The sequence below is a fragment of the Schistocerca cancellata genome, chromosome 2, assembly GCF_023864275.1.
Source record: "Schistocerca cancellata isolate TAMUIC-IGC-003103 chromosome 2, iqSchCanc2.1, whole genome shotgun sequence".
Classification (NCBI taxonomy): Eukaryota; Metazoa; Arthropoda; class Insecta; order Orthoptera; family Acrididae; genus Schistocerca; species Schistocerca cancellata.
In genome coordinates this window covers 673,193,123-673,205,887 of record NC_064627.1, presented here as the reverse complement: position 1 = coordinate 673,205,887, position 12,765 = coordinate 673,193,123, and positions in this window count along the sequence as shown.

Genomic DNA, 12,765 nt, shown 5'->3' with positions numbered 1-12,765 from the left:
GTTTCAACGAGGACTCAAGACGACGGTTGTCTTTATAGATCTACCCGCAGCATATGACACCGTCTGAAAAGATAGGCCACTGAATAAAATTTACCGTATCATTCCATGCCAGAAACTCTTAAGTCTCGTCAGCAACATGCTATGTGACAGAACCTTTCAGATAATAATGAGTGATAATATAAGTAGTGTCCAAAATATAAACAACAGCTTCCCTCAAGGATCAGTGTTGGTGCCTGGACTTTTCAGCTGTATATATCAGAAATGCTAGAAACAAAAGGACATAAATGTGGTTATACTGGCGACTTTGTCATAACTGTCGAAGCCAAGCGGATGGAATATGCTGACAGCATCGTTTCCCAAGATCTTAAAGTCGCTGGAAAATTCTACACTGACTGGAAATTGGCTATCAGCACAAGCAAAATCAGAAATAACGTGTTCTCTCCTGAGTAGCAGGGAAGCCATAAAATCTCCTAAAGCACACTTCATTAACAAAGTGCTCCCTCATTTCCAGTTTCCCAAATACCTTGGCGTCTTACTGGATCGCATCCTGACCTTTAGGAAACACCTTGAAGCAACGGCTGCTGAAGTCAATATACGCAAAAAATCCTACACAAACTGTGTTGCATCAGATGGGGAGCATATGCTATCACACTGAGAGCTTTCATCATATGACTTGTATACTCTGTCGCCGATTACTGCTCCTCTGTGTAGCTGAATAGCAGCCATGTAAGGAAGGAGGTGTCCAAACTACACAACACGATGCTTCTCATCATTGGATGCATCAAAAGCAACATTGCCCAGCCTCGGCCCCGCGGAAAGGGCTTCATGATCCGTCAACTGAAAAGAATTAAAAGTGGCCAAGAATTGCAAGTGCATAAGGGCGTTCTTCACACATCAGGTCTAGGTCCAGATCAGGTCCGGGAAACCCATACTGCAACTATTAAACACAGACTGCAACATCAATAAGCAGTTGCTGACTGACTAGAGCCCTGATTCTTTGACGACTCACAGGACCACTTTCCACCCCACACAGAGACCTACTGGAGTCGAACTTCCCTGCCGACAATGGAGAAAGCTCTTAACAGGATTCGAACATTAGATGCAGTTTGCCAGGACCTTTTGAAGAAAAGTGTCATTGTGGTGTTCTGCGCCAGACATTGGACTATATTGTGAGTGACTGTAGCATCAGATCGCATCCAGAACCAAAGACAGATCAGATGCTGCAACTTCCTGGCTTAGATGTTAACATTTGGGTATTATGTTTGCTGTCTATCTTACCTAATCCACTTTCAACTTTATTGCAGATTTATTCTTAAATTTATTGTTCATTTTATTCCATGTTTTATTACGTACTTTTGTTCCTTTTAATATTTATTTTTAATTACTGATTTTAATGTTCATTCAACTGCTCATTTTAGCTTTCAGTGTGTTGTTCCCTTTTATTGTCTATTTTTATTGCTTATTTTTACTGATTCAAATGTCCAGTGTACCATATATGTCCAATCCTTATACCGAACGATAAAAAAAGTGGTCTTACGACACAAGAAGCTTAAAAAGTGCTGCCGATGAGCAATGGCACAGCATACGTTTGTTAACATGTGCTTTCAACTTAGATGAACAGAATACAGTTGTCAATAAGCACAAAGACTAACAACTCCCGTGATATAATTAATTGCCGCGCGGGATTAGCCGAGCGGTTTAAGGCGCTGCAGTCATGAACTGTGCGGCTGATCCCGGAGGAGGTTCAAGTCCTCCCTCGGGCATAGGTATGTGTGTTTGTCCTTAGGATAATTTAGGTTGACTAGTGTGTAAGCTTAGGGACTGATGACCTTAGCAGTTAAGTCCCATAAGATTTCACACACATATTATTAATTAGCCAGAGACGACTTATTCTTGAATATCTTTTTTTGTACCGACCGAAACTTGGTAGCAGGTGAAGAATGGTTTAAAAGGGGAGAGAGACAAAAAATATGGTTCAAATAGCTCTGAGCACTATGGGACTTAGCTTCTGAGGTCATCAGTCCCCTAGAACTTAGAACTACTTAAACCTAACTAACCTAAGGACATCACACACATCCATGTCCGAGGCAGGATTCGAACCTGCGACCGTAGCGGTCGCGCGGTTCCAGACTGTAGCGCCTAGAACCGCTCAGTCACTTCGGCCGGCGGAGAGACACAGATACATTAAAATCTGTTAAAGGGAAGGCTACACACATGATAATTACGTCAATTTTTTCTGAATGGATCCGCCTCTTGTATTTCGTGCGTAGAATATTGATTTTCTCTTCTGGCGTAATACACTCCTGGAAATTGAAATAAGAACACCGTGAATTCATTGTCCCAGGAAGGGGAAACTTTATTGACACATTCCTGGGGTCAGATACATCACATGATCACACTGACAGAACCACAGGCACATAGACACAGGCAACAGAGCATGCACAATGTCGGCACTAGTACAGTGTATATCCACCTTTCGCAGCAATGCAGGCTGCTATTCTCCCATGGAGACGATCGTAGAGATGCTGGATGTAGTCCTGTGGAACGGCTTGCCATGCCATTTCCACCTGGCGCCTCAGTTGGACCAGCGTTCGTGCTGGACGTGCAGACCGCGTGAGACGACGCTTCATCCAGTCCCAAACATGCTCAATGGGGGACAGATCCGGAGATCTTGCTGGCCAGGGTAGTTGACTTACACCTTCTAGAGCACGTTGGGTGGCACGGGATACATGCGGACGTGCATTGTCCTGTTGGAACAGCAAGTTCCCTTGCCGGTCTAGGAATGGTAGAACGATGGGTTCGATGACGGTTTGGATGTACCGTGCACTATTCAGTGTCCCCTCGACGATCACCAGTGGTGTACGGCCAGTGTAGGAGATCGCTCTCCACACCATGATGCCGGGTGTTGGCCCTGTGTGCCTCGGTCGTATGCAGTCCTGATTGTGGCGCTCACCTGCACGGCGCCAAACACGCATACGACCATCATTGGCACCAAGGCAGAAGCGACTCTCATCGCTGAAGACGACACGTCTCCATTCGTCCCTCCATTCACGCCTGTCGCGACACCACTGGAGGCGGGCTGCACGATGTTGGGGCGTGAGCGGAAGACGGCCTAACGGTGTGCGGGACCGTAGCCCAGCTTCATGGAGACGGTTGCGAATGGTCCTCGCCGATACCCCAGGAGCAACAGTGTCCCTAATTTGCTGGGAAGTGGCGGTGCGGTCCCCTACGGCACTGCGCAGGATCCTACGGTCTTGGCGTGCATCCGTGCGTCGCTGCGGTTCGGTCCCAGGTCGACGGGCACGTGCACCTTCCGCCGACCACTGGCGACAACATCGATGTACTGTGGAGACCTCACGCCTCACGTGTTGAGCAATTCGGCGGTACGTCCACCCGGCCTCCCGCATGCCCACTATACGCCCTCGCTCAAAGTCCGTCAACTGCACATACGGTTCACGTCCACGCTGTCGCGGCATGCTACCAGTATTAAAGACTGCGATGGAGCTCCGTATGCCACAACAAACTGGCTGACACTGACGGCGGCGGTGCACAAATGCTGCGCAGCTAGCGCCATTCGACGGCCAACACCGCGGTTCCTGGTGTGTCCGCTGTGCCGTGCGTGTGATCATTGCTTGTACAGCCCTCTCGCAGTGTCCGGAGCAAGTATGGTGGGTCTGACACACCGGTGTCAATGTGTTCTTTTTTCCATTTCCAGGAGTGTATATGGCTGGGAGAATGCGACACCTCTGCATTTTGGTAACTGCCAGTGCTCTTTGCTTATATGGTTCAAATGGCTCTGAGCACTATGGAACTTAACTTCTGATGTCACCAGACCCTGCTTATATCCTTCATCGCAGTTTCCATGGTTGTGGAAACTTACGATACAGTGAGGTAAATTGTAATAAAACCATTTTTCACTAAACGTAATTATACGGCGAAATATCAAAACAACCAACGTTTGGCATCTTGTTATATTTTCCGTCAATCAAAATTTCGCTCAAACACGTGAAACACGCGCTATATTTGACAAACACGCCGAACAGTACCATACACGGTATTTGGCAAACTTAGTGAGGTCTGACAAGTCCTCTAATCGTGTAAGGGGGCCTTTAGATTCCGTAGTGCCGCAGCAGCAGAAACTCCGTTGCTGAACGTGAACGAGCCGTGTCTGCGGCAGATGTGTGAACCAAGCTTACTGTTGGCACCACGGATCTGGGTTGCTACACAAACCACGTCAGCGGTATACGCCAGTTCCGGCAGCAGTCGTTTATGATGCTACTGTGACGGAATGACTCTATGACAACAGCGTGCGCTTACCGTCGCAGTCCGATGGAAAGGAACACGGAGAGTATACGGGGCTCCCAAAACGGATTTTGTAAACGGATTTCCCAGTACCGCAGTAACACTTTTCTAATTCCGCAATCGATTTTCTCTCCCATGTAAATGCAACCGGTTTTGAAACGTGCTTGGGTTGACAAGTTACGTCTTGTTTTCAGAATATTAATTTAATATGGACTTACTGTGCAGTGAAGGAGAAGCAGAAGTATCACACTGTGCATGAGGCTGTCTACTTGTAATATTTAAGTGAAGAGAAAAAACGATTGTGTTGACTGAATTAGAAACTGGATCAGCTGTTTCCCAGAGTCCATATTTAACTGGGTCAACAAATCCGATTCAGACCTTAACATGTAAATACATTGAAATTCAGTTTTCGCCTTTCGGAAGATGTGTCTCATGTACACGTAGTGTATGACGTAGGCCTACTTCTCTCTCTTAATTCTTAACCTGTTTCACTTTCTTGTTTTTGGACCCTCGTTGCCCCTGCGCCCATGGCGGGGGCCCGTCCCATCACCCCTAGGTACGGCCTTGCCTGTGCCACGCACTGTACAATAGTTTTGCGGAGTTATAATGTGGATGCAGAGTAGAAGCGGAGTTCCGCTGCTGACATACAGTGGCAGCAGCGGCGGCGGCGGCAGCTGTGGCCATGTTTTGCTGCAGCCCGCATGACCCCATTAGCTGGGAGCCAGCCACGCGACCCGCCTCTGCCACGACTCGCCAGCCACCGTAATTGCTACACAGCTACTGTGCGCCGATCTAAGCACCGAATCTAGCGCTACGCTCAAGCATTAGCACCGATCCTGCTTAATTCCGAGAACCTTGTAGAAAGTGCACCTTATCGCTGTCTAAAAGCGTCATTTTTTCATTAACGATCAACATTCAGATGGAAGCTATCCTTTTCGCGTTCTCCGCATATATCTCTTTACCACTGAACCAGCCCCGGATCTACGATATTTCCGAATCGGGGCAAAAACTTGATAGTGGCGCCCCCCTCCCACTCAAGCGTTTGAGACAGGACGCCAAATATTTAAAAAAAATAGATTTTTAAAAAATTAGTTCATTTCGTAGAGCACATATTTCTGAAGAGTTTAACATATTAAAGGTATGTGTTCGAGGAAATGCAAGACATGTTATTTGGTCTTATGTGCGCCAAAGTGCTGTGCCACACCTCTTCACACGGCATTGTTCTATCGCACGTTGCTGTATTTCGATCTGTGGAATTCAAACATGTATAATTTGTAATGGAAACCATTAAACCTATATTCAGGACACTGGAAATTAAAATGTCCTGTGGTGCCTCTCCCTCTCCCAGTCGGCCGGTTAGACATCGTATCTCCCTTAAAAAATATGCACAATTAATATTGGGTGTGATTATTTGTGACCGGGAGAATAAGAACTCTTCAGAAAATTTGCTCTCTTTATTGCCTTTTAGCTAAGAACTTCCTCTTTTCTGTGATACAAAATTAAATACAGGAAGAAAACATTAAAGACAGGAGAGAAGCAAGACATTACACATTTCTTCAATCCTTAGGTCCAAGCATTTTTTTCTCCCTAATCTTGCTACAGGTTTACACGGTGTGCTTTCCTTTCTGCAAAAGAATCTATTACCTCATCAACGTTCGTCAAGCTTTTTGCTCCACAAAAAATCAAAGTGTGGCGTCATATTGAAAAACCTGTGACACGAATAGTACCCAAGAGTGGTGTTGTTTCTCGAATTGATTGTGTGTATACTGTCAGTGTCTGCTACATAACACGAAATCGGCCGTTCTAATATTGCAGCAGTAGTAACACCCGCCCAATAAGCGAGACTGTTTTGGAACCAATGGTCATTTTTATCGAACTCATTTACATAAATAATACGACAGAACATAATTCACGAAGTACCAATATCAAATGACTATTAGGCCTGTTACAAGCAAGAAGTTTTATATTAGGAAATAGTTTCACATTTCTTTCATATGCTCCAGTTTCTCAAGCATGAGATCGAAAGGTAGTAGTAGTAGTACGAAATTTATATATATATATATATATATATATATATATATATATATATATATATATATATATATATATATATATATATATATGGAATCGTCATATTCTTTCATATAATTTGTCTGATGTCCCCATTTCTTCTCCTTCCTCGTTCTAACAAACAATCTTGTCATCACTAATTCTGTAGCCATTCCTGCCATTGTCGAAACTTATTCTCCGGTAACTTCACTAACCCTACCAGAATCACTGGTTCTCGGGTTAGGCGTTATTATTCCGAGAAAAGAAGTTGAGTTGCTGCTACTGCACCAAGAAGATAATATGTAATCTTTCTTACATGTTATTCGCCGGCCGTGGTGGCCAAGCGGTTAAAGGCGCTACATTCTGGAACCGCGCGGCCGCTACGGTCGCAGGTTCGAATCCTGCCTCGGTCATGGATGTGTGTGATGTCCTTAGGTTAGTTAGGTTTAAGTAGTTTTTAAGTTCTAGGGGACTGATGACCTTAGAAGTTAAGTCCCATAGTGCTCAGAGCCATTTGAACCTGTTATTCCTGTTAATCGCTTATTTCCACACTGGTTGTCTGTGGATTATAACAACGCTTATCATTCGCACACCCAGTCAACCATGTAAACAAACAGCGACTGGTATTTACCCTTCTTGTTCATTCAGCTCAGCTCGTATAGCCCCGTCCCCTTAAACGTTTTAATTTCTTGATGCGACGGGGATTCCACTGGCAGAGACATCACGTACACTATGCTTGCATTCAAAATTCAACCTATGATTCGTTCAGAAATCAACTTAGAATGTGTTCAAACATGTTCAAAAAACAACAGGGATTTGTTTCAAAATCATATGAATAGTCGATAGACCAACGTGCGGTGGATGCTAGGCGCTTTGTGAAACAAAGTTTATTCCTTCAAGAATATGAATTTGGCGCCCCTAAAAATTATCGCCCATGGAAGATTTCGCGGTTTGCCCCCACCCCCCACCCCCTCCGCCCTAGATCCGGGCCTGCAGTAAACAGTACCTACATGCTGCACTCGCACAATTCTCCGCAGTCGAATGCAAATACAGAATCTCATGTGCCACTTTAGCGTCACTGTAAGATATATTGGACGGATTTGTCCGTCTTTCACTTACAGTTGCTAACGACCCAAAGTGGATTTGTGTATGTATGTCTGTGTGATCTGCAGGCAGCAGTTTGGCTACTCGTTGCTAATAGTCATTACGTATAGCGTATCAGACATGGTGATAACGCAGAGGATCCCTCTCTCTCTTAAGCTTCACATAATTCATTCAGCCAGGCACACACAATCAGAGCTAAACTCTGACGGTCTGCAGCTCGTGGTCTCGTTGTCGCGTTGTGTTCGATTCCCGGCGGGATCAGTGATTTTCACCTGCTCGAGATGACTGGGTGTTTGTGTTGTTCTCATCATTTCATCGCCATTCATGAAAGTCGCGAGTTTGGACTGAGCAAAGATGGGGAATTTGCACGGACGCTGATAACCACGCAGTTGAGCGCCCCACAAACCAAACATCATCATCAACTCTGATGATGACTTTCTGCTCCATATTAGCTCACCGGAAAAAATATTACTCACTCCCTTAAAAGATCACAGTTCCCTCTTTGTTCCGCTGTAGATGCTGGAGAACAGTCCGCCTCTGTAGCTGAGTGGTCAGTGCAGCTTACTGCCATGCAGAGGACCCAGGTTCGACTCCTGATACTGCCAGTGATTTTTCCCTTGGTGGGAGGACTGATATGGTGTGCATTCAGCCTTGTGAGGCCAACTGAGGAGCTATTTGACCGAGAAGCAGTGGTTTCAGATCACTAAAACTGACGACGGCCGGAAGTGTGGTATACCGACATCACGCCCATCCACCCACATCCAATGACTACGTCGCCAGAGGATGCCACGAACGCCGGTCGGTAGCGATGGACTCACCAGGGCCAGTAGCCGAACTTTGTGTAGAATTGGTATCACAAAGTAATGCGACCGTTCATCGCTGACGTAAATCGTAGCAAAGAAGCAGTGTCTATATGCCACTCGGTTGTGTGTAGGCTTGCCGTCACTTATACAAGGTAGTGGGAAACAGTCTGAAAAGCATATAAGAGTGTTCCAGGGTAGGTCGTGCTGAGAAATAATTGGTAGAAAAAAGTTGGATACATTGCGCCGAATTCGAGTTATTTAACATCAAAGTTAGCAAGTCACGCTGTTGTGTGCGCAGATTCAAACAGACCGCCAGAGATGGTGTTGTCAAACGTGTTCCTCGTTTGGTTCCCTAACACCGAAAGAGAGAGTGACACAAAAATTCTACACTGGAAAGTAGTAAGGATCGCACGCGAACGAAAGGCTAAACAGTTTCGTGTGCTATCATCTACGCTATGAGAACAACTGACAGTAATTGGCCCTGACGGGCTGCTTGAATTTGCCGCACGCAAAGGCCTTGTTGGCTAGTTTCAATGCTAATTAACTAGAAAATCTCGCAACGTATCGAATTTTTTTCTTGACAATCAGCACAATCTGCCCTGAAACACCCTCGCAAGGTGTTCAGATTGTTCTGGCCGCCCTATACTACCTAGACCAGACCAAGACTTCGAAGACCCCAGACATTTGGAGTCAAATTGGATTATTTTCCCGGACACACACAGTCTGTCGACGATAAGAAGTCTGATGCAAATACACCTATGACGAGTTAGTCTTAACAAATATAAATAATACAAACTTACGTAAGTAAGTACTGTAGTATTGGGATGCTATGTTTGCGGCACGGACTTGTGGTGTGAAGCGTACACTTGCACAGTTGATTTGCCTGCGCACAATTGTCTGACACTCGGTGTGTCGGCGCAGTGCATGCGTTCGTCAGTTGTTAGTAGCTTCTAATTCTTCTCAGTAAAGAAGTGTGGTAAATATGTGTATAGGAGAGCGTTTAAACGTTTTTGTGGCTGATTTTTTTAAGTGTAAAACGAAAAGACTACCTATGCGCCAGTGTTTATTTAGTGAACTTTAAACTAAGTTTTATTAAACTCTATTTATTTCCAATTAATCTAATTCTTCCACACACATCAAATAGCCTGGTTTGTACTCCGGACAGTTGTGTAACCACACACTCTCCCCCCCTCCCTCCACCCCTGCCCATGGCCTCCTCCCCAGGATGCCGGCAAAGCCAGAAAAACCTGGGGAAACCAGGGCGAATGGTGACCCTAGTTGTGTGCAATGAGCACAGTAAGATGGCTCGTGATGATGATGATTTATGGCGGAGGGCGCTAAACACCAAGGTCATCAACGCCAAGATGGGTCGTCGTGGAGACGTGCTAGCATGGCAGGGAGGAGTTATCTATCGTGTCTGCACATGACCACGCAAACGTCGCCAATGAAACTGCCGGGTTTGTTGTGCCAGTGGCAATCTGTTTCCCAACTAACAGAAAATGTGCTGTGAGAGCGAGAAGGGGCACTCCCTGGAATACTTAGTGCAGCGTTTTTATTCATATATTGAATGAATAAACACCAGAGGTCTCTGGCTATAATATGTTTTTTGTTATCTGTAAAATTTAGTTCTTATGACATAGCATGCCTCCAAACTCACCTACTCATTTATATCAAACAATGCAAAGTCCCGCCGCTCATGCAAGTAGTATAAAACTATGAAAGTTCCTGCTCTCATGAAACATTGGCATAGTACGTTAATTTCTATTTCTGTTGGTTATAGATAAAGAGTTCGTTAAAAAATCAGCACTTGCTGAAATGAACAAATCTATATAGTAATATCCCAACATTCATTCGAAGCGATTACAAGAACTACATTTTGCTGTTTGCTCCTCTCGAAATAAGGATTTCGCGCTCATCTTGGCTCTGGAAAACAGCCCTTAATATATTTGTTCTATGCAAGATCAAAATCATGAATAGTATCAGAAAATTCGAGTTATTTTATGGTATATTTGTCTTCCTGCTACGAAATAATTACGAAACGCCTTTTTATAATAATCGATATATCAACGGAGAGATTATAGTACAGTATGGACTCTTCCAACAAGACTGCGTTATATTGCGGCCCCTTAGAATCACGTTACGCATCGTATCAAACTTGTCGGGTGCTAAATCAGCGAAATATGTATAGGAAACTGTATAACAGAGTCTCATAATTCCATGAAACATATGAGTTTAAATGATTCAAACACACTAGCCATGTTAACGAACTAATCATTAAAGAAACTATTTTACACTTGCTTTGCGAGACTTTTCGCAGATGATGCAGTTATCGATAATGAAGTACTGTTTGAAAAAAGCTGCACAAATAATCGATCAAATTTTGATAAGATTTTGAAGAAGAGCAAAGATTGGCAACTTGCTTTAAATTTTCAGAGACATCAAATTGTGCATTTCGAAAAACTAAAAAACATAGTATCCTATGACTATAATATCAATGAGTGACAATTAGGATCGGTCATGTCAATCAAATACTGGTGTACTTCTTTGTAGGGATACGAAATGGAACAACCACGTAGTCTCTGTCGTAGATAAAGGAGGTGGCAGACTTTGGTTCGATGATATTACGCAGACACTCTACAAAGAAAATTGCTTACAAGTCACTCGTACGCCCCATCATAGTGTGTGGGACCTGTGCCAATTCTCTTTCAAATACGAAATCCTCCTTCTAACCCGTTCTAAATAGGACTAACAGAGCATGTTGAACGTATACAGAGAAGGGTAGCACGAATGGTCACAGATTTGTCTGACACATGGGAGAGTGTCACAGAGATGCTGAAGAAACTTGAAGATAGACGCAAACTGTGTCCAGAAAGCCTACTTACAAAGTTCTAAGAATCAGCTTTAGGTGGTGAATCTAGGGTTACACAACACCCACCTAGGTATCGTTCCCAGTAAGAATCGCGAGGACAAGATTAATTAAAGAGTGCACAGAGGCTTTGAAGCGGTCACTCTTCCACCACTCTACATGTTAATCGAATGGGAAGAAGCCCTAGTAACTGGTACACTGGCTTGTACCCTCTGCCACGTTCTTCATGGTGGTTTCAGAATGTGGATGTAAATGTAGATAACTCGCCTTCGTGGTCGAAGTTGCTGAGACGCAACGGTAGGCGGTGTTAGTTCTCGTCGTGCACGAAATTTTCCTCGCTGCCACGGTCTTGCTTTAATTCACCAACCTATTTGTAGTTACGTAGAGAAAGGGTGTGTGGGTTAGTTGATTGTGATACGTCCGTCGCACGAGAATGTTAAGCTCCGCGGTCGCTTTTGGAGTTGTCCTGTTATGGAGGAGTAGGTTATGTGTTGAGACGAAGTTGCCTCCCCTCGCTTTCTTTCACTTCATGCTCATCCTGAACAGCAACACAGGACTACACTTTACGATCAGTCAGGATAATTAATCATGCGACACAGATTAGCGCTTTGTAATATGGGCGTTACATTTGTCACCCCTCCAGATTCAATCTACACTCATGCTCATAAATTAAGGATAATGCTGATACACGGTGAAACAACGCTCTGGTTGGCGGTTTGCGGGTTTAAATCACCTCGGGGTATGACCGTGCGGTGCATTTGACCTGCGGTCGTCGCACTGTGGCATTGGCAGCAGTCCACATGTGCATAGGTGTGATGGTGCATGTCAGAGTACGGTGCAGCGAGTAAGTGTGCAGACGTTTACAGACGTGCTAATGGTGACTGTGTGTTGAAAATGTCTCAGAGAACACATGTTGATGACGTTATGAGGGGTAGAATACTAGGGCGACCGGAAGCTGGTCAAACACAGCACGTCGTAGCACGAGCCCTCCGTGTGCCACAAAGTGTGATCTCGAGATTATGGCAACAATTCCAGCAGACAGGAAACGTGTCCAGGCGCTACAGTACGGGACGTCGACAGTGCACAACACCACAAGAAGACCGATATCTCACCATCAGTGCCCGCAGACGGCCACGGAGTACTGCAAGTAGCCTTGCTCGGGACCTTACCGCAGCCACTGGAACAGTTCTCTACAGACACAGTCCACAGACGACTGAACAGCCTTGGTTTATTCGCCCGGAGACCTGCAAGGTGCATTCCACTGAACCCTGGTTACAGGAGAGCCCGTAAAGCATGGTGTCAGGAACACAGTACGTGGTCATTGGAACAGTGGTCCCAGGTTATATTCACGGACGAATCCAGGTATAATCTGAACAGTGGTTCTCGCCGGGTTTTCATCTGGCGTAAACCAGGAACCAGATACCAACCCCTTAATGCCCTTGAAAGGGACCTGTATGGAGGTCGTGGTTTGATGGTGTGGGGTGGGATTATGATTGGTGCACGTACACCCCTGCATGTCTTTTACAAAGGAACTGTAACAGGTCAGGTGTATCGGGACGTCATTTTGCAGCAGTATGTCCGCCTTTTCAGGGGTGCAGTGGGTTCCACCTTCCTCCTGATGGATGATAACGCACGGCCCCA